Source organism: Panthera uncia, chromosome C2, assembly GCF_023721935.1.
Source record: "Panthera uncia isolate 11264 chromosome C2, Puncia_PCG_1.0, whole genome shotgun sequence".
Taxonomy (NCBI): Eukaryota; Metazoa; Chordata; class Mammalia; order Carnivora; family Felidae; genus Panthera; species Panthera uncia.
In genome coordinates this window covers 41,733,380-41,759,050 of record NC_064810.1, presented here as the reverse complement: position 1 = coordinate 41,759,050, position 25,671 = coordinate 41,733,380, and the positions used below count along the sequence as shown (strand labels likewise).

General features: G+C 39.2%; 1 long non-coding RNA gene across 1 annotated transcript; it reads right to left on the bottom strand.

Annotated features, from left to right (window-relative positions):
• Positions 1-2,271: 2,271 nt before the first annotated feature.
• LOC125920859 (uncharacterized) lies at positions 2,272-24,363 on the bottom strand. Its single transcript, XR_007457234.1, has 3 exons — positions 24,274-24,363; positions 19,554-19,609; positions 2,272-2,897 (listed from the first exon to the last, which is right to left on the bottom strand). It is a non-coding gene; the product is annotated as an uncharacterized LOC125920859 (long non-coding RNA).
• Between the last annotated feature and the right edge of the window lie 1,308 nt (positions 24,364-25,671).

Here is a 25,671-nt window from a genome sequence, read left to right as displayed (position 1 = left end):
TACTCACACCCTAGGTTTTATACCATCCACATGTCTATTTAGGACACCTATATAACAACTGAAGTTCAAATAATAACACTAAGCCATCAACTAAGCCGATTTGGCATCGGCACACTTTTATAGAAGCCATGCAGCATTTGTAGAGATTTTACAAAGATTATCCTCAATGATGAATAAGGGATTGGTGATTAAATGATTCAAACAATTCACTATATAATAATTCATAGCCTTTCCTCTTTCTGTCACATCGCATGTCCAAAACATCAGTAAATCTCATTAGCATTACCTTAAAAATCTATCCAGAGTCTCTCTACCTCTACTGGTACAGCCATGTTCAAGGTACCATCATCTCTTACCTATAGTTACTGCAATGGCTTCAAAACTTGAACCTCTGCTTCCACCTTTGCCCCTCTCTTCGTGTATATATCCCCTCCACATAGAAGCTATAATATAAAGAAAACATAACAATTAAGTCAAAAATATAAAAGTCATGTCAAAGTGAAAGAAATCAATCACAAAATGACAAATACTGTATGATTCCATTTAGATGAGGTATCTAAAATATTCAAACTCATAGAAACAGAAAGTAGAACAGTGGTTGACAAGGGCTGGGGGGAGGGGAAAATGGAGGGTTTTCGTTCAATGGGTATAAGGTTTCAATTGTGCAAGATGAAAAAGAGCTAGAGATCTGTTGCACAGCGATATAAATATAGTTAATGTTACCGAACAATATATAGAGAACTGGTACTTGATTTTTTTTTTTTTGAATCATGGTAGAGCTTATTTTTCCTCAACTCAAAATCCTCCCATAACTTCACATGTTATTCAGCAAAATCCTGAACTTTTTCCTCGGCCCAGAGGGCTAAGCATGATTGCCCCCACCACCACTCTCTACAGTGTCTACGCCAACCCCCACACCCACCTGCCTGACCTCATCTCCCACTTTCCCATCACTCATTCCCTGCAGTTGAACTGGCCCTCTCCCCTTGTCTTTAACACACCCAGCAAACATCTTTGTGAGGTAAACTCTTTCCTTCAGAGATTCACACTATTCACTTGTTTATTTCACATAGGGCTTGGATCAAAAAATCACCTGCCAGTGATGATGCAACCGAACGAAATACCTAAAATTCTACCTGTCATTGGGTGCCTTTCTCCTGGTTTACTTTTCGTTCTAGCATTTATTAGCACCTAGTCTAGTCAACTTTCTAATTCTTTCCTGTCTCAACTAAAAATAGAAACTCCAAGAGATCAACACTTTTGTTTTGTTCACTGCTCTATCAGTACCCAATAAATATTTATTGAATAACTGAATGAATAAAGAGCATGAGTTAATGTGATTGAAGGTAACTGAACAATAAAGGGAAATAAATTTCATTAATTGTTTTTGGTCTTTACCCCATTCCTGACCCCATTTCCTAAGGATGCTCAGCTTAACTCAAAATTATTTTTATTAAAGTGGAAAAATTATTTATGGAGATTAAGAAATATGTTAATATAGAAGTACCAAAGGTGTTTTGTCTAGTTTTTGATGTTGTATATTTCTTTTCATTCTTCTGAGATTACAATACACCCAAAAGACGCCACATGACAGGAGCAGTGTGCTTATCAAAGCTGTCCTGTAGCACAAGAGTTCATTGGTCTCATTTCTATGAAGTAGTCATAAATTACAGGCTGATTCACACACACACACACACACACACACACACACACACACACACACAATGTGTGTTGTCTAAAGCCAAACTTATTAACATAGGCCTATAATCCTGACTGTTGATATGAACTAGTGCCAAGAGACCTGTAAGGATGAAGAAAAAAAAAGGAAGGTAAACAAAGAGGCGAAACTGTTCAGAAAACTGGAGTAAAATGTAGAGACAAAAGAACACTAAATCTGTAGCAGGAAGGTAAATCAGAGCCTCTTTAAATTGTTATGAGAAAAGTCAGAAATGCAATATCAGAAGTTAAATAAGGTCATTCATAAGAGAATATCTGTAGCATATTTCCAACCTACTGTGGAAGTAAAATTCATGAATAATATTAAAGGTATTTACATGATCCACTGTTCTCCTGAATAGTGTTTGCCTAATGTAATAAGATCCGGATTGCTTGAGCAAAATACAAATTTGGGGTTGTAAGACTTAAACCTGACTGCCCATGTTATTCAAAAAAGATGAACTTTCCTTAATATAATAGTTTACATCAATATTATTACTTTATTCCATATATGTTACAGGCTATTGTGATTAAATTAGTACTCTGTAGTAATTATACTACATGACCCTTAACAGAGATTCTATTCTCCTTTTTGAGTATACTTTGGTGTTAGTTTTATTTAAAACAAAGTCTTAAAATTCAAATTTCACTTAAACAATTCCAAACTTCCTTTCAAAAGTAAATATCATATGAAATAATATAGTCTATCCTAAAGAAAACAGAATATTCTTTAATAAATGAAAATCTAACTCCTCTTTCCAATTTTTCTAAAGTCATTTTTAAAAACATATATCTATCTCATTTCCTTCCAACTCTTAAAAGTTGACAGAATTACATTTACAAATGCAAAAAGCAATTTTTTTTAATAAGGTTTTTTGTGGTTTTTTAACGTTTATTTTGAGAGAGAGAGAGAGAGAGAGAACAAGCAGGAGAGGGGCAGAGAAAGAGGAGACAGAAAACCCCAAGCAGGCTCCATGCTGTCAGCACAGAGCCCAATGCAGGGCTCAGTCTCACAGACTGTAAGATTATGACCTGAGCCAAAATCAAGAGTTAGATGGTTAACCAACTCTTAGTCACCAGGCGCCCCCAAAATGCAAATTCTTAAAGCTAAGGAACTTTCTTCTTCTTCTTTTATTTTTGTCCCCATCTTCTCTCAGCATCATATAGTTATATGAGACATCCTGGAGGGAAAATGAAAAAAACAAAAACAAAAATAAAAACTCTGTTATTAATATCAGAGCTTTCTAGCAGTAACATATCTCTCAAACACTATGAATGAGGATAGTTTGCCTTTATAATTTACCTGTATTTTATCTTTTACATGGACCTTATCTCCAGATAGGGTCTCCTGGGAGTAATTTAGATGCTTTCCCTGGAAGCTTTATTTCACTCTTTATTAACCTCATTAGCCTTGGCTCAACTAAGGCAAGAGTTTGATAGACTTTTTTTTTTTAACCACACCTTCCTACTTCCCCCAAACACAGGATGATAGGGCTTTAGCTCTACCCAGTTTAACTTCACTGTGGCATATGGCAGGACATCTGATCTCTCCTCTTCCCTTCCTGGTTGTTTTGTTGTTGTTGTTGTTGTTGTTGTTGTTGTTGTTGTTGTTAGCCAGCACTTTAACTATCTGAAGAAATCAATCTTTATCTCTTCTCAGAAGTATCACATGACTGTTGGTGAGTCAAAAATAATGGATTTCAGCTCTTTCCCCCCATCAAATAGGAAAGTATTTTAGCTAGCCAAATAATATTGGGAAAGTACTTTGAATTAGTGCTTTCATGTTCCGTTTAAGTCAAGTATATGTGAAGGGACATCGCACTAGGGCACTCTCCTACTCTTTATTGCAGGTTCATATGACTGATTTCGTGAATAACTGATTCAGCAAGTATTTTGAGAGTCTATTCTGTGCAATGTGCTGTGCTATGTCCCACAGAAGATGAGATGAATTAGGTATGTTCCTTGTCCTCAAGAAGCTCACAAAAACTTAAGGGTTTAACATTTTAGTTTTATGTATCACAGGAAGTTCTGAACCACATACAGAAATAAGCTAATTGTGTACAATGACTGGCAAGCAAAAACCTCTCTAAGCATTCTATCACGGACTGAATCTGCAAAGAAGGAAACTGTTGTAGATTGATTGCCAAAATGTCCTCAATCCTTCACCCACTTTGCAATGTGACCGTTTCCTCCTTCCGAAGGTAGAATCCATTCCTCTACCCTTGAATCTGGACTAGCCTTATAACTTGTTCTGGCCAACAGATGAGTCCATGTGCCAGTTCTGACCTAAGGTTCCAAGAGGCCTGATCTATTCTGTTCTCTCTCCTGGGACCTTGTAACCAGAATGTGAACAAACCCAAGCTGGATGGCTAGATGGTGAGACATATCTGGCCTGGTCATTTCCATCACCCCAACCAGCAACCAGCACACAGCCAGACATGAGTAAGACTATTTTAGATGAAGCAGCCTCTAGCTGATCCGCCAGATTTCCACAGATGTGTGAGCTAACCCAGCTGAGAGCAGCTGAGCCTGGTCCAGATCAGCAGAACTGTCAAGCTGACTCACAGACTCATGAGAAACAATACAAGTGTATTCTTTTGAGGCACTGAGATTGAGATGGTTTACTGCACAGTAATAAATACACTGTGGTGTGATATATAACCGATATAGGGTAATGGATGCAACATTTGCAAATGCATAAGGAGCCATGGCTTTCTTTACTTGTAATATGCAACTACATCTATATAAGTCGAGCTGTAGATACATTTCAGTGGTTAAAACAAATGTCATCACCAAAAATGTAATAAAATAAACGCAAGTTCCCAAGACTACGTTTTGTTTCGTTTCTATTTTGTTTCCGACTGATGTGGCCCAAGTATCAAGAAGAGTGACTGGCACAGAGTAGGTACTCAAAAAAATTTTTTGGTTGAAAAATGAAATGCCTTTAACCAAATATTTATTATCTCTGAATGCATAGTTAAAGGCTCCGAAAAGGCATTTAAATGGATTCCCAAAAAGTGAGGAGAAGGCTGTAGTGATACTCCATATATGCCATGATGAGATCTTGAACCAGGGTGGTGACAGCAAGAACTGGAGAAGGACAGATCAATTTGACCTCATTAAAGGGGGCTGAGCTTGCCCCCAAAACATGCGTAAAAACCCATTCTCTAGAATCCTTTCATATATCCATTTCAAAATGTCAGTGAAAATGTGATGGAATTTCTAAATTCAAGTATTCACAGTCAAATGATGGAAAATATTCCAGCCATTTCCTTTCTGTATTACAGCCAAATTTGACAGTGCTGCACCATAAAGGCAGACACCAACAGGGACTGGGGATGCACCATGGAAGTTTTCCTGGAAAAAAACAAAAACACAACAAACAAACAAACAAACAAAAACCCTGATCCAATGTTGAGGCCACAAGAAGTACTCAAATAAAGGATCAAGTGAAAGATGTGTCAGGGAGGAAATTCAGCAAACATACAAAACTGATGCAAGAAATAGCATGGAAAATCCTAGGTATTGAAATAACTCAGTGTGGTTGGAATAAAGTTTCAGAGAGGAAGTGAGGCAAGAGAAGAAGATGTAATCAGGAATCAGTCTATTAAAAAAAAAAAAAATAGACCTTGATAGATTTTCAGGTCTTTTGGTAGGTAAGCTGTTAGGAACCTCTGAGGAGGGGTCCTAAGCAAAGCAATGACATAATGAGATTTAGAGTTTAGAAAGATCTTCTTTAGGGCCACCCGGGTGGCTCAGTCGGTGGAGTGTCCAACTTTGGTTCAGGTCATGATCTCATGGTTCAGGAGTTCAGGCCCCATGTTGGGCTCTGTGCTGACAGCTTACAGCCTGAGCCTGCTTTAGATTCTGTGTCTCCCTCCCTCTCTGCCCCTCCCCTGCTCTCACTCTGCCTCTCTCTCTCAAAAATAAATAAACATTTAAAAAATTAAAAGAAAAAGAAAGATCCTCTTGAATGTACTGTGGCAGCTGAATGGAGAGAAGCGAGAATGATGTCAAGGAGAGCACTGGTCCCAATGGGAAATGTTGGGTGTCTGAACCAATGTAGGAGTACTGGAGATACATGTCAATAGATACATTTGAAATTTTGGAAAGAAAACATGAGGGAGTAAAGAGTAAATAAGTAAAATTCTGACTTTGGCAATTTGCGGATGGAAGTGGAAAGCACAAACCAGGTTGTGGAGAGCAGCAGGAACCAGCACAAGTTAGAGGAACCAGGACTTTCCAGGGAGGTGACGGGAGCTACCAAAGAGTTTACAAAGAAAGAGAGACAATCAATCTGTGTTTAGAAAGAAGTGTGAGGCCGAACTGGAGGAGGGTCAAGGTAGATTAAAAGAGCCAGAGAAGAGGTGGTGGCCCAGACAGCTGGGTGGAATGGAGGAGTGTCAGCGGGAGAACTGACAAGGACTGAAGGCTAGATATAAAGAGTGAGAGCAAGGAGAGAGAACAGCACTCTAGTCTCTTGTTTGGGGACTTTTTTTTTTTTTTTTTTTTTTGGAGTTTTGTGCATTTTATTCAACAAATTTAGGCCAGAAAAAATTTGTAATTTAAATCTCTTCTATATACTTTATTCATGTATCCCAGAGGAAATGGACACAAATGCTTGATGGGAAATGTTTGTCTGTGGCTTCTTTATAAAATCCTCAGCTATTTTCTCCTCTTTACATTAGGATTGTATCTAAAGAGATCATCACCAAGAGACTCTTCTTTTGCATGTTGATTCCGCACCTTATTTCCTGCCTTAACCATTCTTCCAATTCTATATTCTTCCAAGCATGATGAGCTATTAGATCTGATCCTCCAATGATGTGTGAATGTTTTCCTACTCAGGAAATGTTACCGTTTTGAAATCCTTGAAATTCTTTAGTTGACCATAATCACTGTTTACACTGGATGCATTTCTGGAGGTAAAGTTACTAACCACCAGTGATCTAAATTCAGTCAGTAACACCTTACTTGGAAGCATACCACCATCATCCCGACGTCTATCTTTGATAGATAGTTCTTCTTCAGTGGACCATAGTGAATCTTTCTTGAGCTTATGTTTCTACCCAATTTCATTTTCATGAGATATTCTGTTACCCGTGGCATTGCTTCATCAGTCAAGGTGCCATTTGTTTCTATACCCAATCTTGGCCTTTTTCTAATATTGACATCTTCCTCTTGTTTTTGAACTTTCACTCCAATTTCTAACTCTGATTTTGTGTTCTTGAATAACTGTTCCAAGATTTCATCTTCTATGGGTAAATCATCAATTTATTTTCTTTTTTTTCTGATCTTAGTTTTTCTGTAGAAAGAGATTTATTGGCAGAATTTTTCACAGTGCATTTTAAATCTGTATCTGGAAGTAAGTAATCTGGTTTCTTTTTCACAGTTTCTGTGAAACTAGAAGACACAGTAGGGGTAGCAGGCGACAGGGAAGATGGTAAGTTTACTCTTCAAAGTTCGTGCATGCTGTGTTTGAGATCATTTGAATCCTAAAGTAAAGATGTGTAAAGAGAAGCCATCAATTTAGCTAGCATTTTGTCTCATGCTGCATGGTGCCTGACCAACAGTAAGTGCTCAGTAATTCATTTGTGAATAAATAAACAAAAATGCTCAGAGAAGAGATCTAGACTTGAATCTAGAAAAGGGAATTAATGTATACCCAGGAGAATTTATGCTGTGGGAGTGCATTAAATCAGTCCTGCTCAGAGTATGGACTGTAGACAATGCTGTTCCTCAAACAGTCATGTGTCCTTGAGATAAAAAACAAACAAACAAAAGGATATTAAAAATAAGCATTTAGAAACTTTTATAGAAATTTAACAGAGTGATTTTATGTCTGTTTTATCTATAATTAAAAATTTGGACTCACATTTTATATGTTTTTTGTTTTCTTTTTTATTTCATTTTCTATACACACACACACACACATATTTACTTTTACAAAAATTCTGGTAATAGATTGGATATGTTACAAACAAACAAAGAAACACACAAATAAAAATCTTGATCTATTACCGCAGGTAGCTTAAGCACTGACTTAGACCATCTGGGGAAGATGTTAATGGCAGCTGTTTGACCCATCTTATCTGTTTTCTAAACCCAATTTGATTCCTTCCCTGGAATCTCAGGGATTTAGTAGTTAACTAAAGTGTCTTTTGTGCATTTTATATGCTTATGCAATTTGGCTCCAAAATTGTTCCAGAAGCATGGATAAGAGGCACTTCTTTCCCTTGCCTGGGTCCTGTAGAAAATAGGCAAAATTCTAAGATAGCCCCTTGGCGTTATGCTGGGTATCATCCCTCTCCTTTGACTGTAGGCAGGACCTATGACTTGCCTGTAGCCAAAAAACAAAAAACAACAACAACAACAACAACAAAATGAAAACAAAAACAAAAACAAAACAAAACAAAACAAAAACATGGTAAGAGTGATTGGCTACCACTCTCTTGTTTAACATAGATGGTCAGATAGGCAGCAGATCTCCTATCAATTTTGATCTCACAACAGCACTGAAGAAGCAAGCCACCCTTGGTTCTAAAGCTACACACCTCTTCTCCACAAACAAAAAAAAAGAAAAAAAAAAAAAAGGAAAATAATTCTACCAACAACTTGTGGGAGCTTAGAAATGGATCATTTCCCAGTTGAGATTTCACACGAGACCTCATTCTCAGCTAGTATCTTTACTGTAGTCTCATAAGACCCTAAGCAGAGGACCCAGCTAAGCCATGCTTAGAATCCTGACCAAGAGAAAATACCACATAATAAATGTATTTTAAGCTGCTAAATGTGTGGTAAGTTATTATATAGCATAGAAAACTAATACAGCTAGATGATAATTGCGTGGATTCAGGTGAAGAGAAACTTGGATAAATGGGGCACTGGCAGTACTATTTCTATCACTCAAGACATGATGAAAAGAGCAAAAAATGATGGAGGAAACAAAAATTATTTTAGAGTGAGCACTAAAACTAATAGAATATCTAAATACCGAGGATTGGAACTTAGAAGAGATACGAGTTTGTTGTCAGATATTTCAGAGACTCATTATGAAATGAAACATCATGTAACAGAAGAACATATAGAAGCTGGAAAGAAGAGCCACGGGGGAGCCAGAAGAGTCATGAAAAGGTCTTAGAAATGAGGAAAAAAATCATGACAAAGAGATTAAAAATCAAGTACTTAAAGAGATGTCAAAAAGAACTATAAAACAGTCATTATATTTCTTAAGAAAATGAAAAATGGGCCCTGGGCTCTGTTGAGAGAGCAGCTTCACTGGACTATGGAGCTTCAAAATAAATATTTTAAGGAAATGGAGAGGGGATAGATAATGCAAATTTGGAGATGCTGAATATAGATAAATAGAACAGCTTCAGAAATTAAAGGAAGATGTTTAACGAAAGTTGAGTGATGCAGAGTGTAGGGTTAAGGAATGTATATTTCAACATGGTCGAAGTAAGAGAAGAAAAGATTAATGATGCTGGAGGGAGAGGTGATTAAGCCATGGCACCTGGGACTCAAGTGGAAGCATTAGCTCGAAAGAAAAGCTCTTCTTATGCTCAACTGTAAAAAAAAAAAAAAAAAAAAAAAAAAAGGCTCCCATAGTCTCTAACTTCTTGATAAAGAAGGGAAGCTGTCCACTTCAAAATGAGAGGGAGGGATGGGACCCTGAATTGAAAGTGAGCGAAGGTTTGGAATAGCTCTTGTGCAGTCTGTGTTAGAGGATCAACAAGAGATTAATGAAAGGATTAAGAAGCAATTAAAGTCAGGCAGCGTGAATTGGTTGTAGGCCAAGTCTGCAGAGTTTTGCTTGAAATCTGTCACTGATGCTGGGTAACAGCTAGTAGAGAAGCTGGATTGATGGCGGATCGGTGGCTCATAGAAAGCACAGCATACATCACTAAGGAGGAGACGTGCATACACTACTCTATTTGAAAAGGACAGCCAGAAGATTGGAGATTTTAACAACAGATGGTGAGCGTACTTTCAGCCAGCTATGACATTGGTAAAGTTTAAAATTCAACCACTAGAAAACAGAAAATACCCTAAAGCATTTTAATCACAGCCTATATTAGCATTGTCCCTAGGTCAGGCTAACTTCCTTAGACCAATCTTTTTTTTTTTTTAATTCCCCAATTCCTTGTATATTAAAATATTATAAACAGAAGCAGCATGGCCTACTAGGAATGTGTATGTAGAGCTTAGCATCTTGATTCTCTAACTTAACTAGTTGCATTGGGAAAGCTATTTCATCTCTCTGCCCTTAGGTTCTTTATCATAAGTAGAGATAATTAACTCTCAGTGCAGATGTAATAACTAAATGAGATAATTTACTTATTGGTATCGTGGTATGTATAACGGATACTTAAATAATGCTATTTAGTTGTTTTAGAGGCAGTGTAATTCCATACATTATTTTCATTTTCTAGAACAAGCCAGTAAAAAATACTGAGAAGAACAGAAACCACAGAAAAGTAGAAAAGAAAGGTAAATGTGATCACAAATCTATCATCCAAGCATTAAAGCTTTTAGCAGTGTTCAGTACCAAATATAACTTTGGTTTCGAGACTATAAAGTTGAACGCTTACATTTCACAGATGAGAAAACTGAGGCCCAAAGAATACCCTGGGCTCTTCTAAGAGCACAAACCTTATTAGCTATACAGAGCGGGGCTGGAATGAGGCCTATCTCCGGCGTGTTTCCACTCATTGTGATGGGAGAGGTAAAATATCGCACTGTCAACAACCAACACCTATTGGGTCCACACATACTCGGGGCACTCAACACTCTGCGTATATAATCGTTATTTCTTAAAATTTGACACCTATTAAGAAACCAATTGAAAGTGTCCATGTAGATCAGCAAAAAGACAATCCTTCCACATAAAATAGGGGGGAAAACCCCCCACCTATACCTATGCCTGCAGTATAAACTGTACAAAATTCATTTCTTCCAGTATCATAGTTTGCAAAAAGTCTATTTTTGTAAGAGAAAAACAGCAATTTTTCAACTATCCTCGATACCGAGGAAAGCATAATGGCTATACGTCATCCGCTCTGTAAGCTCTTAAAACTACCGAGGGCTCTTGTGTGTCTTATCCACAAGCTAGTCCATGGACTCCACACTTAGCTTGCAATATGGTAAGATTCAAACTAGTTTTTGTAAGTGAACAGGACAAAGAAACAAGGACATACAATACATCGATCTCAAAATGACATTTCCTGGAGGTTCATGGTTGAGTTTAACTTGCAGATGGTAATTCAGCAAAGAAATAACTATAGTATATCCTCTTGTAATGATTTAATTAAAAAAAATTTTTTTATGTTTATCTATCTTTGGTGGGGGCTGGGGCAGAGAGAGACGTAGACACAATCAAAAGCAGGCTCCAGGCTCCGAGCTGTCAGCACGAAGGCAAAAGGGGGCTTGAACCCCTCAATTGTGAGATGATGACCTGACCCAAAGTCAGATGCTTAACCAAATGAGCCACACAGACACCCTTATCCTCTTGCAATGATTTAGACATTAGTCTCCAAAATCTTGTTTACATAATTTTAAAAAAGTATTTCTAAAAATAACACTTCTGTCTGCTTCTTTAAAAACAGAAGTATTATTAATTGGACAGTGTAACAAGTATTACCCAGGCCACCAGCCCAGCGGTATCCCTCCAGCTCAAAGTACGTTTATGGCATGTGAGACTGTGTCTGTGATGAATGCAAACAGCAAACTTTGGTCAATGTAAGAGAATTTTCATTGGGTTTATTAAACATTTATTATCTGCCTACTATGTCTATTATTTAGATGACTGAACATACAAAGCTAAGCAAGTCTCAAGGTCCTGCCATCTAGACTTCTATGATCTTCTGAGGGAGGCACATACCTAGACAGAAAATGTCTATATGTTAAATTAGGGATCTAATGAGGGCTCTATTTGGAGCACAGAAGCGAAGGGGGGCGGGGAGGGGGTGGTACTTAGTCTCACCTTTGGTTCAGGATTCCTGAAGAAGATGACTAATGTACTGGACAGGATGATTAAGGAGTTAGCAAGGTGGTGAAAGATGACAAAGACATCCAGACATGAACAAAGACCTAAGGCATGAACCAGTATGGTATGTTCTGAGAACTATAAACTGTTAGATATTGCTAAATAATAAAGCTCAAAACAGATCATAGGAAGAGACAAAGACTAAGAAGTACTTAACACTAGTTATTGGAGAGACTCATGTACTACAACGAGTAGCCAAAGAGCTTGTGCTTGATGCTGTAACTCACCTAGAGCTAATCATAGCAAGGGAGTATGGTAGAAACTTCACTCTGGGCAGTGTGGGGAGTGAACTGAAAAGGGACTGGATGAGAAGGGCAGGAACAGCTAGAAGAATCCAGATATGGTATGGTGAGGATCTGGTGCAGGGCAATGATAACTGTGTGTGGAAGGAGTTAACAGAGGAAAGGGTGATTGAAGAGAGAAGTTGGAGGGACCCGGGATGTGTCAGAGGAGGAGAGGGAAGAGTCTAGAATGATACCATGGTTTCTGGCATGAGTGTCTTGATGTTATGACCTGTGGTTACAAAGACAGAAAGAGCAGTGTTAGAAAAAAGAAAATGAGCTTGGTTTGGGACATGCTGGAAGTAAGGTATCTGTGAAACCTGGCAAATAGAGCTTATATGACATTGATGCTCTGGGGTTTCTTTTGATGGCCATCTTCCTCCTGATCTGGTAACTTGTGGCAACTCTTCCTGGCTACCTTCCCCAGGAAGAACTAACCCAGAAAATCCAAGCAGAAGCATATTCTCCTGGCACTTGGGATACATCCCTCTTAGGAAGCCTATTCTAACTTGGATAGAAAGCTGGACTGTTGTTAGGGACAACGAGAAGCCAATAGGACTATGTTGCAGATAAAAACCGTGGTGCCTCACAGGACCACTGCCAAACCCAACCAATTACTTCTCTGTCTCCCTATCTTTCCCTTTCAACTGACCATGTGGGACAGTTCCAGGCACCGAGCAAACAGCTTGGCTTACCATACCTCTATACCCCCAGTCCCAGTTTGTCTTGTGTCCTCTTCTGTTGTTCTATCTCCCTACCTCATGGAAGAACCCCTCCCAATGAAATCGCATCACTCAAGACCACTTCATGTCCATTTGGCATCTCCCAGAAACCTACCTTTCCCTCTCCCCGCACTTCATGCCAAACACCTAGCTTTCCCAGTGCCTTAGATCAGTCAGCTCATTTGGTCTTGCGTTGACTCACAACTTGAAGGGTTCCACATGTGAATATCTAAGGCAGACTTAATTTTTTTTTTTTCCCATCTTACAGCCCTTGCACTTGTAAATTCAAAGACTTTTAATTTGTGGCAGAGTGTGACAGGCTGGACCTGAATGTGAATCCCAACCCAATCACCTAGATGAGCAAGTCACATAAGCTTACTGTCTGAGTTTCCGTATCTGTAAAATGGAGGTAAAAATCGTTTCTTTGCAAGATTGTTGTGCAAATTAAATGAGCAGGCGTGATGACCAACGTGGCACATGGTAGGTAGGCAGTGAACACAGCTGCCCTCCCTGGCTTCTCTTATCAATTCCGTCTCTCATCTCTTCGTCCCAGTGCATCATTTTGCTTTGCGTGTTTTCAGATTTTCCTGATTTGTGTTTCCCTCAACCAGTGCTCTAGCTTCTTTTCCCTCCCATTTGTAACTTCCTCTCTGGTTTCACATTCCCAGTGCAGAGATGGAATAGAGCTGTGGAGAAAAGCCCAGCCTGTACAACCTATACAGTTATGATGTCATGGTTTTCTTCTCATACCTCTAATTTCTCTTAAAAATAAAGACTCCATGGGGCACCTGGGTGGCTCAGTCAGTTGAGCGTCCAATTTCAGTTCAGGTCATGACCTCACAGTTCGTGGGTTCGAGCCCTGCATCGGGCTCTCTACTGTCAGCGTAGAGCTGGCTATGGATCCTCTGTCTCTGTCCCTCTCCCTCTCTCTCTCTCTCTCTCTCTCTCTCTCTCTCTGCCCCTCTCCCACTAGTGCTCTTTCTCTCTCTCAAAAATAAATAATCATTAAAAAAATAATAAAGTCTCCAGAGCAAGACATGTCTTCTCTTGGTTTGTTTCTATAGATAGGTAGCCATCAGTCCATCAACTTTTCTAAATCATCACTGATGTGTATCTCAGTCGATTAAAAGTAAGTGAGCCTTTTTCTCCACCAATTTTCTTGGTTGCTCTTCTTGTTCTCATAGTAAAAACCAGAGGTACTCTGCTTATTAGTACCTGTGTTTCTCACCCTGGTGTCCTGAGATGCCATCTCTGTAACCAGAGGTTGCAGAATCCTTTCTGCATTCATTAATACGTAGCCTGTGGCTATACAGCTCACTCCACAAATTAAATTACATGGATTCATAAGATCTCAGGTCTCATAAGTTGTTTGCTGTTTCTTTAGCCATGCTTGAAATGAAAGGAGATATTTTGTACGCTGTTTAATTAAAGCATGAAGGAAGTGCAGTCTCCCCCATCAGCAAGCTCTCTTTCTGCAAATTCAGACTATTCGGTTGCATCACATACACTTTCAGCTTCAATTAACAGAAACTTGACTAGAAGCGGCTTAAAACTCTATCTCATATTTTAAGAGTCCAGAGGTAGCACTCATTTGCGGTTAATTCTGTGACTCAGCCTTGTCATTAAGGACCCGGGTGCTTGACATCGCTTTCATCTGCCATCTCCAGCATGTCAGCGATCCACCCCTCACGGTTGTAAATGGTTGTAGCAGGCCTAGGCAGCATTTGCAAAGAAGACCATGTTTAGCAAGGAACAGAGGCTTCCCTCCGGTGCATTTCTTTTGATTAGGGAGGATACCTTTCCCAGAAGCACCACAGCAGGTTTTCCTCAGGTCCCATTCTTTAAGATTAAACCCCACTCGTGGAGAGCAATCACTGGCAAGGGGTGTGGGGCACCATGCATACCTTAGACTTACCCTGATTGCCTCCTGGGGTAGGTCGGGAGCCCATTAATGCATAAACACAAAGCTCTGTGAAGGCACCTGCACAAAACTCAGTCTGTATCAGCACAACAAAAAGGAGAGGGGCACCTGGATGGCTCAGTCAGTTAAGCATCTGACTCTTGATTTTGGCTCAGATCATGATCTCGAGGTCATGAGATTGAGCCCCACGTTGGGCTCCATGCTGAGCGTGGAGCCTGCTGAAGATTCTGTCTCCCTCTCCATTTGCCTCTCTCTTTCTCTCCCTGAAAAAAAAAGAAAAGGGGCGCCTGGGTGACTCAGTCAGTTAAGCGTTTGACTTCAGCTCAGGTCATGATCTCTTGGTCCGTGGGTTCGTGTCCTGTGTCGGGCTCTGTGCTGACAGCTCAGAACCTGGGGCCTGCTTCAGATTCTGTGTCTCCCTCTCTCTCTGCCCCTCCCCTGCTCATGCTCTGTCTCTTTCCATGTCTTAAAAATGAATAAATATTAAAAAAAAAAAAAAAAAAAAAGAAAGAAAGAAAGAAAAGGAGAGAAATAGCTGTTACGGTTACAACCAACAGTGTCCTGCCACAGTGAGAGCAAATATTGGTAAGTACAATGCTCTGCAGAAGGCTGCAGAGCAGACAGGGCTGGGATTGGGGCACCTGGGGCACCAAATTTAGGGATGCATTCACTCTGTACACTTGGGGGGCCCTGAGAGTAAACACCTTCTCAAATTTTGTGTCCTACAAACATTGCTGGCTTTACCCTAGTCCTAGCCCTGGCTACAGATACGGTATAATAAGTTCAGTAAATGCGTTTATTTCATTTTAAAATGTGTTAGGAAACCTATTTTGCCTATAAATATCTCAATTGATTCCTAAAATTCTTTTTCTTTCTTTCTCTTTCTTTCTTTTTTCTTTCTTTCTTTCTTTCTTTCTTTCTTTCTTTCTTTCTTTCTTTCTTTCTTTCTATTTATTTAGAGAAAGAGGAGGGGAAGGCAGAGGTAGTGGGGGACACAGAATCTTAAGCAGGCTCTATGCCCAGTGCAGAGCATGAGGCAGGGCTCAGTCTCAGGACCTGAGCTGAAATCAGCAGTGGACACTTAACCAACTGAGCCACCCAGGCACCCGATTCCTAAAATTCTATCACTAGCAGTTTATTCCTTTTTTCAAAGCCTCGCCTTCTCTCTGCGATATATCCTACATTCAAATGCCCCTAAAGATGAGTTTATTATACTGTCATGCTCCTTCCTTGTCACAGAAGAGATACCCTTTGGAATCAAACCAGTGAGTTATTTCCACAAGATATCTGTGTTACATTTGGGGTGCTTGAGCCAACTTGTCTAGGATCTCGGTGGGAGAATGTAACACTGAGGAATGGTGGGCGAAGGTTGGGAAGAAATGTTGTACTTCAGCAGAGTGCCTTTGGAGCACAGTGGCATCTCCTTAAGCTTTGAAGACAGCGTGCTGGAAAGGGATGGAGTTGGAGGGCAAAGGGAACGGTGCTGTCAGCAGTTGGCTTTTGCTTCACAACAACGTATCATACAGTACAGAGGCTTGAAACAGCAAACATTTATTATTGCTCTGGAATCCATGCATTGGCTGCAAGAGCCTGTAGATTTGGGACATATTTAACTGGTATCTCTTCTCGTCACTTGCGGGATTTGGAAAGGAGCTGCAAGGCGTAGAAGAGTCACGTTGTTATGAGCCACATGTCTTCGGTCACCAAGCCAGTGAGCCCTGACTTTCTCATGTAGGGTTTCTAGGTTTCAAGAACAGAGGAGCAAACCCCTAAGTGCAAGTGCTCTTCATGACCCTGCTATGTCATTTTGCTCATGTCCCATCGGCCAAAGCATACCATACAGTCGAGCTAAGAAGTGGTGTGGGAGGCAGGGTATCAATAGTATTAATAGTATAGGGGCGCCTGGGTGGCTGAGTTGGTTGGGCGTCCGACTTCGGCTCAGGTCATGATCTCACAGCTCGTGAGTTCGAGCCCCACGTCAGGCTCTGTGCTGATGGCTCAGAGCCTGGAGCCTGCTTCGGATTCTGTGTCTCCCTCTCTCTCTGCCCCTCCCCCACTTGTGCTCTGTCTCTCTCAAAAATGAATAAATGTAAAACTAAAATTTTAAAAAAAGTATTAATAGTATAAATAGAAGGGGTGTGAGTGAGTGTATGTGTGCGTGTATGGCCATTTTGGGAATGTAATGCAGGAAGAGTTCTTGTTGGGAGCATATGTAAGGTACCTACTAAGGGACTCCATATATGATTGGGAAGCTTGCTCAGCAGATGAACTACAGAAAAGCCTGTTACATAAAGAATGTGTCCTTCAGAGTCGCTGTTTCAAAGGGACACAGAACAAAGCTGCCACCATAGGAAGTACTGGCAGTATCTAGCCCAGTACTCTGCAGGGGAGGACACTGCCAAGTAGACCTTGTTTTCTCCATGACTCTCCACTGTGGGGGTGGAGGAATCAATTTACTTGAATCAAAACCACCTTTGCTCTATACTTCTCTGCTCATAAAGCAACCTCCCTGTGCTTTAACTTCTTATGCATTTGGCCTATAGAGGGAACAATACAGTAAAGACAGTAGGAAGACTTGGTCTCCTTCGTATTTATAGTTCTTACTGAAAACTAATACATTAGCATTCTTGTTAATATACTTCACTATGTTACGAGATTTTAACAGGACTCAAGGCTTCATTTCCAATATAAATCACAAATCTTTTCAGATCACATTGTGACACGAAACATTGTTTGCAAAATATCATGTGTATTCATCCCTTCTTCACTAAATCTTATTATTTTGAGTTAAAAACAAGCATACCATAAACAATAAACAACCATTACCATAGCACAATTCATTTGTAATTTTACAACTGTATTTTAACATAATTTGTGTCATTATAAACAATCACTGGCAAGTGCATTTTATTTTATGCTTTTAAAAAGCTTTTCTGAGATGAGATCCTTGGGCTTTGTAATATTGCAAAAGGAAAAGGGGCTTTAAGAGGTTAATTACTCATGATGAATTACCATGAGCCAGCCTCACCTAGTCTAAGGAAATCTAAAGTACTGACAAGTGTTATTGGACTTGCAAAGCCAAAAAGCAGATCTTATACCAAGCCAAATCATCGACGATACGATACTCTTTGTACCATACTATTATATCTATATTCTACCATACTGAACGGTGAACTAGAAATGCTAAGGATGATCATTAAAGTGAGCATGTTGCACTGGACAATCTTTAAAGGCCACTCGGATCTAACATTCTAGAATTTTATAACTCTATGTCCTACCTCAAGCCCTGGACACAGTCACTTCGTAATTAAATGGAGAAACCTAATTCAGTCTTTCAGCCTGAGATTGTAAACTACCACTCACAGGGGCACTGACAGTTTGTCCTGCTTGTGAGCTAAGCAAATCTTCTACATTTTTGCTGATTGAAAAAGTCAAGAGAAGAATATTTTGTGACAGTTCATATTATATGAAATTCAGATTTAATGCCAATAAATGATGCTTTGCTATAATGCCACCACATCTATTCGTTTACATACTGTCTATGGCTGCTTTTGTGCTGCTTTGGAACAGCTGAGGAGACACAGCAGAGACCAAATAGTTTGCAGAGCCTAAAATATTTAGTATCTGGCCCTTTACTAAAAAAGACTGTAGACCCCTGCCCTGGAGGAAGAAAATTGAGTTTATGATCCTCTGCTTCTTCATTCCCTTTAATGTCTCATCCTTTCACTAAATGTTCCTTCCCAGAGTCACCAGACCTAAAATAACTTGCTCTCTTCTCTACCAGTGCAGAGGTTTTCGTGTGTGTTCCACTTCGCAAGTAGCATGTCAGGCAAATCATGCATATAATTCACATTTTAAATGAGTTAATTATTTAAGTGCTCAATCTTTTAGTCAGTCTATCAACTAGCATTACAAGGAGGAAATGAATAAACATGAGGGCACTTCATACTCCTCCCCCCATCATTCATTAGAAACATTTCAGAGACTCATTAGTCAGGAGCTTAAGCAGCCTTTATAGTAGGCTGATAAGATGCCAGACATTACTCTCCAAACTACATGAGTATCACCTAAATGGAGGGAGTGAGATTCCTATCAGCTCAGTAGAAATTAACTGTGACTCAGCCTCTCACTGCCTTTCTCTAGCTCTTCAGGAAAATCTAATTCCATCTCTGTGATTTATTTAAATTGCTGGAAAAGATGGTTAAGCGAAGAAAGCACTTGGATGCATAAAATGATGTGTCACTTGCATACCATGGAGTGCTTTCTGTTCTATTGTCAGGAAATGAGAAAGAGTAAGAAAAAATGGGCAGTCTTTAAAAGGATTTTAAATCAGAACACTGCATGCCCCAACTCTCTCATGATTCCTAAAAGCCCGTTGTGTACTTTCTCCCTTTTATGGCGTTAAGGTGGCAAAAGTATTCTCGTCCTTTAAATTTACTTTCCAAAACACGTTGTCACTTTTCCACCGCCACACAGGCACTGCCTCTTGAGTAACTTGCCTGGATAGGCACACGGTTTCCACGTCTTATTCTCCTCTGTCTGGTGGTTCTCCCTCTATCCTCACAATGCATGTATTGTAGCAGTACTGTGGGCAGTGACCTTAAGAAAAAGTCCCTTGGGTCCTAAAGCGTTTGGTGGCATTTTATGATAATTAGTTTGTATGGTTTCATGCAGTTTTTCTGGTCACATCTGGTTGTTGTGCTTATTGGGGGGCTTATTAAAAAGAGCCCTGTTTTTCAATAAAGGAGAAATTACTTGAGAAGGGTAATGAGAAAGGGGTTTGTACTTTCATTTTTTAATAAAATGCCAAGGCCTGGTGAATTAAACAAAATAAGTGCCTTTCGAATGCTTATAGTTTTCGCACTTACTCTTAATGTTACGAATCCCTTGAGTTCAGCCCATGTGCCCGGTGCCAGTGCGGCATCTGTTAGCAAAGGCAGAACAGATTAATTTGTAGACTCCTGATAGCTGCTTCAAGTTCCAAGGATTGAAAATGTACGCCTGGTGGGGGGAAATGTTTATTTTGGCAGGGAGGGGCAAGGACAGAGGACTGGGGCCAATGTGAACAGAAAAGCATAATGGAGCCTTGTGCTGCCGCTTAAATTAAAGTCTGCCTACCTCCTACGAAATGGTAGCACTTGGCAGGGAAGCACTTCCACTGCAAGATAATGAGCTCTCTCATTAAAAAGTAATAGTTTGTAAAGTAAAATTTCAAAGCATAATTAATGAACTCACGAAAAGTGCCAAGAAAACAGTAGCTTACGTGTCAGCACTGAGAGTTACATAAGTTCAAAATGGCAAAGGATACTTGCTGGCAAGGTTTGAGGGCTTACCAAAATCCTCAAATTATTTTTTTTTCTTTTACAAGAGTATTTGGCTACATTTTTTACAACTTTTGTTGATTATGTTCCCCTTGAATGTATACTCCAGTCCATTAATAATTAAAGCTTTTTTAAAAACATGTAGATGGTCATGTAAAAAGCTATCAAAATGTTCTGCTGTGAGAGCCAATCACTGTATGCCTTAGAGCAGAATGATGTAATTTTCCAATTCAAAACTTTGAACACATGGCCACTCAGTGGGAGAGAGTATTCAAAATCAGGATTGTTCCAGAAGATCCAGAATGTTTGGCTAACCATAATGAAAAGTTAAATATAATACTGCAAATGACTTTATTCTTAGATGCTATAGTAAACCAGGGTAGCTACTGTGTTTGCCTATTTAACATGAATGCACACTTTCCCTTTTTTCTGTTGACAAATACTACCCAGTCCCCCACCTCCTGCCAAAAGAATAACCAAAGATTGGCATGGGAGCACACAACCCCATTGTGATCTCCAGGATTCATTCACTGGTGGTAAGTGACTAACCAAAACCCAACGGAGTCCTCTCCAGAGACTGCAATATGGACACTGGGGAAAAGAGTTGGTGCTCACTCCCAACTTCGAAGGTGCTAAGCTGGTTTCTTACAGGCCTGAAGTTTCCAGCAAAAGAAAGCTGAAAAGCAACAGGAGGGATTGAGACTAACACACCGAGACAGAAAGAGCTGAACAGTCGAGAGAAAGAGATTCTGAAAATATCCGTGCATGCTGGATCTGGCTGTAACTGGCGCCATTTCCTTTTCTTTTCCCCCAGGTGGTGAATCAATAAAATCCACTGTTTTGCTTAGCTAGTCTGAGTGGAGTTTCTGCCCCTTATAACTTAAAAAGATCTGACAATCTGTTAATAGGCAAGATAATCTCTCATAAAAAGTGCAAGGTCTAGCTATAATGGGAAAGTTATTGAAACTGTATTTAATCAATTCCACAGCAACTATATACCAGGGAATGATGTAATTTGCCCTTTCCTAGTTAAAATAGAGAGGATATTGAGCAGGAAGAAACGGAAGATTAATGATAGCAATTTTCAGAATAGAAATACCATAGAATAGTGTTAAATGTATAGACCACCTTAGATATTCCACAGAATTCATATAAGAAACGGAGTTTGAAACTATAAAACAGACAATAATTGGTATAATAATTTTGTTGGGTTTTTAGAACGTGGAGGCTTTTGTAACCTTCCACTGTTTACTGTCTATGTGCTCCATAGATATTTCTCCATATTGATTAAAAGAAAAATCCTCTAAAATTTCCCCGTCAACATAGGATATATGAGAAAACTGAGGATATTTACGTAAAAGCACAGCAATAACCTAGGGCTGGGTGGTGAAAACTTAAAAAAAAAAAAAACTTCTAAAGTAATGATTTGAAGGTTGCGCAGTCTTAAAATTTGTTATATATACATGTTGACAGCACATGAACTTCCTCAGCAGCATAGACCATAACTGAGCCTAGTTAGCAAGACAAATTAGTCAAAAAGAGGAAGCTGCCAGATGGTGCACATTGTTAATAACGCCCATCTGTGAATTATGAAGCTGATTTGCGGGTGCATTTGGTGCTTCTTTTCTTGGACAGCAAAGTTGCTAGTAACAGCTTTGTAGAGGTGCCTGGGTGCTCTAGTGGCTTCACAGGTAACTTTAATTTATTCTCAGCCTGAGATTTTAAGGAAAAGTTGCTTCTTCTAGCCAAACAGGACCAAAGGAGCAAATTGTGTTACCAATACTTGCAGGTCAATGGTGAATTGCTCCCCTCTTTCAAAAACTAGGATATCGATAAAAAGAAAAAGCCTTTAGGGCGTTAAACTATAACCTGGATGAAACGGATATGCAAAGTAACCCAAAGAAGCCAATCCTCCAGAGAAAGAAGTTTGGGCCCAGCCAGGAAACAAAGGAAGAAAAGGTATAGGTTTCTCAGTCGGGACAGAGCCTAACTTTGGCAATGCGCCAAAAGAGAGAGCCTTCAACATTTCAACAGATTTCAAGGACAACTAGTCTCATTAGAAAGGATGGGTGGGGCTGGCATATGGCAGTTATAGGCAACAGATTTTGAGTCTCCAGGTGGATCCATAGATGTTTCAGACTATCTTACGCTGATGGCATTAGACAGCTTGATTCTTCTAATACCTTACTCTGATTCCATACTCACCAAGCAAACTTCAGACTCCAAGGCTGGTCAGTCTATATTGCAAAATTTTCTAACTATTGGAACCTCCAGTATCTCTATGCATGTGATAGTAACTTCAAATTTAATCAACAAAGTGGCTGATTACTGTGTCTTTCCATGTATTAAGTTAAACATTACCAATTTGTTACTATTTGCCTATTGTTTTGATCTTCAAAACAGTAACTTGGCTATATGAAGAAAATGAATTAATAATACAGACCTCCAAGGTTTTTGTCCACATGCCACATAATTCATTTTACAAGCTAATAAAGACATTGGTATTCCAATGGTATTCCAATGTCTACTTCAGAATAATTTGCCTTTTGGTTAAGATAAGAACGTGAAACTCACAAAGAATCAAGGCAAGTCAGAAATGAAAGGGGACCAGATACGGAAGAGTCCAGTTCTCTAATTTCACAAAAGAGTTAACTGAAGCACAGACTGGTTAAGCAACTTGTTTGAAGGTGCAGAGGCTATTAGAGTCAGAAGTAGGACTGGAGTCTAGCTTCCAGTAAAATCATCTCTCTACCATAGTATGTTAATATACTATGTAAAAGAAACACAGCTAAGGATGGAAAAAAATTAACTAAATAAGGGAGACCAAAGTCTTGTTCCAGCTCTGCCTTCAAACTCTGTTTATGCTTTTATTATCATAAGCATCATAAGTACTGTAAAAGGCATTACACTATTAAAATATATGTAATATTCTAGTCATAATTTTAAATATCTTTATTATAGAAAATTTTAAAAAGCACAAACCTACGCAAAATAATGAGTATTATCTATAATTCCACCCACACAGAAAAATCAATATTAACATCTGGCATGTATCTTTCCAGAACTTTTTCTAGGCATATATTTATGTGTCTTACTCTCTCCCCAACATGCAAACAGTGCCCAGCAAAGAGACAGAATCACATGGATTAAGAAAACAGACTCAGGGGCGGCTGGGTGGCTGAGTGGATTAAGCATCCGACTTTTTCTGCTCAGGTCATGATCTCACATTTTATGGTTTTTGTTTTTTTTTTATTTTTTTTATTTTTGGGACAGAGAGAGACAGAGCATGAACGGGGGAGGGGCAGAGAGAGAGGGAGACACAGAATCGGAAACAGGCTCCAGGCTCCGAGCCATCAGCCCAGAGCCTGACGCGGGGCTCGAACTCACAACCGCGAGAACGTGACCTGGCTGAAGTCGGACGCTTAACCGACTGCGCCACCCAGGCGCCCCATCACATTTTATGGGTTTGAGCCCTCCATTGGGCTCTGTGTTGACAGCTCGGAGCCTGGAGCCTGCTTTGGATTCTGTGTCTCCCTCTCTCTCTCTCTCTGCCCCTCCCTGCTCACGCTCTGTATCTCTCTCCTTCAAAAATAAATAAACACTAAAAAAGGGGGGAAAAAAGAAAAAAAAAAGAAAACAGACTCAGAGCAAAACTGCGGTTTGCTTTCATTGACAATGTGACCTTAGGTAATTAATTAATTAGAATCTTTTCCATTCGTGAGGTCAAAATAGTCCTTGTTCATAACAATGTTTGGAAGATTCAATGTCATTAATATTTGGAAATGCTTAGAATAGGGCCTGGAATATAGTAAGTGCTCTATAAATGTTTATAAAATAAATAGGTATTCAATAAATATTTATGGAATAAATGAATATATACACATGTACATAATGAAAAACTGCAATACTGAATATACAACTTATACCCTGCTTATTTCACTGAATACTATATTGTTACCATTGCCTATTTTAACGAAAGAAATCCTATTTCATCAGATTTTCACTTCCTACTAAGGCATTCTTATTAGTTTACATACTGTTATTTCTCTCCAGATATCTGCACAGCTACCAGCATCACCGAGTCTTTGGACATCCTGCCTCCTCAATGAGATCTACCCTCGTCACTCTGCAGCCACCCATCCCAACATCGGCTGCTTTCTCTGCTTTTTGGTTGCCCCATAGCATTTGTTCCCTTCTACCATTATATAAATATTATATAAATATTATTATATAAATATTTGTTTACTGTATTTATATTTACTTTTACCTTCCCTGTTGGACCATAAACTCCTTGAGAACAGGAAACTCTTTTGCTCATTGATACAGCCCAAGCACCTACAAAATATCTGTAACAGAGCAGGTGTTCAGTAAATATTTGCTAAGTTGAAAAGATCCCACACTTTTTTCTTTTTTACTATTATAATGTTGTGATGAGCATTCTTTTTTTTTTTTAATGTTTATTTATTTTTGAGAGAGAGAGAGAGAGAGCATGAGCATGAGCGGAGGAGGGGCAGAGAGAGGCAGGACAAAGGATCCAAAGCAAGCTGACAGCACAGAGCCCAATGCAGGGCTCGAACCCACGAACCATGAGATTGTGACTTGAGTTGAAATCAGACACTCAACCAACTGAGCCACCCAGGCGCCCTGAGCATTTCTGTATATAAAGTTTTCTCACAACATCCATTTATATCTTTCATACTCTGGAAGTGAAATTGTTAGATCAAATGACACGAGCATCTTTAAAGTTCCTACTCTTTATTGCCAAACAGTTTTCTAGTTCTTTTCCAGGGAAGATAAATTTACTAATATTGTTTTGTGTGTGTGTGTGTGTGTGTGTGTGTGTGTGTGTGTGTGGCAGGAGAAATAATAGTAACTAGTCCTCCTCCAGGCTTCTGCTGCTCTGCCCCCCACTAAGCAGTGAGGATTTGCCAATCTGATTGGTCTAAATCCTGGACATTGGGCAAAACCTGAGACAACTTTATATTAAGAGATGATGCATCTATGTACACATTCTCTCACAAGTAGTTTTCTACATTTGAGCACCTTTAATAACCAAAAATACACACCTCCTAAAGCAGCTACTTATCTCCTTAATTCTTTTGATTCAGCCTATTTTCTTCTATGCATAGGCTCAGGTCCATAATTTGAAAACTTAATTAAAAATATGAAACTTAAGGAACATACCTCAACATAATAAAGGCCATACATGAAAAACCCACAACTAATATCCTAAATGGGAAAAAACTGAGACCTTTCCTCCATGGTCAGGAACAAGACAGGATGTCCACTCTCATCACTGTTATTTAACATATAATGAAAGTTACAGCCACATCAATCAGACATAACAAAGAAATAAAAGGCATCCCAATTGGCAAGTAAAATGTAAAACTTTCACTATTTGCAGATGACATATTATATATTATAGAAAACCCAAAAAATTCCACCAAAAAAACTGTTAGAACTGATAAATGCAGTAAAGTCGCAGGATACAATATCAATGTATTTCTATACACCAATAATAAAGCAGCAGAAAACAAAATTAAGGAATCAATACCACTTATAATTAGACCAAAAACAATAAGATACCTAGAAATAAACCTATCAAAGGAGGTAAAATATCTGTATTCAGAAAACTATAAAGCACTGATGAAAGAAATTAAAGATG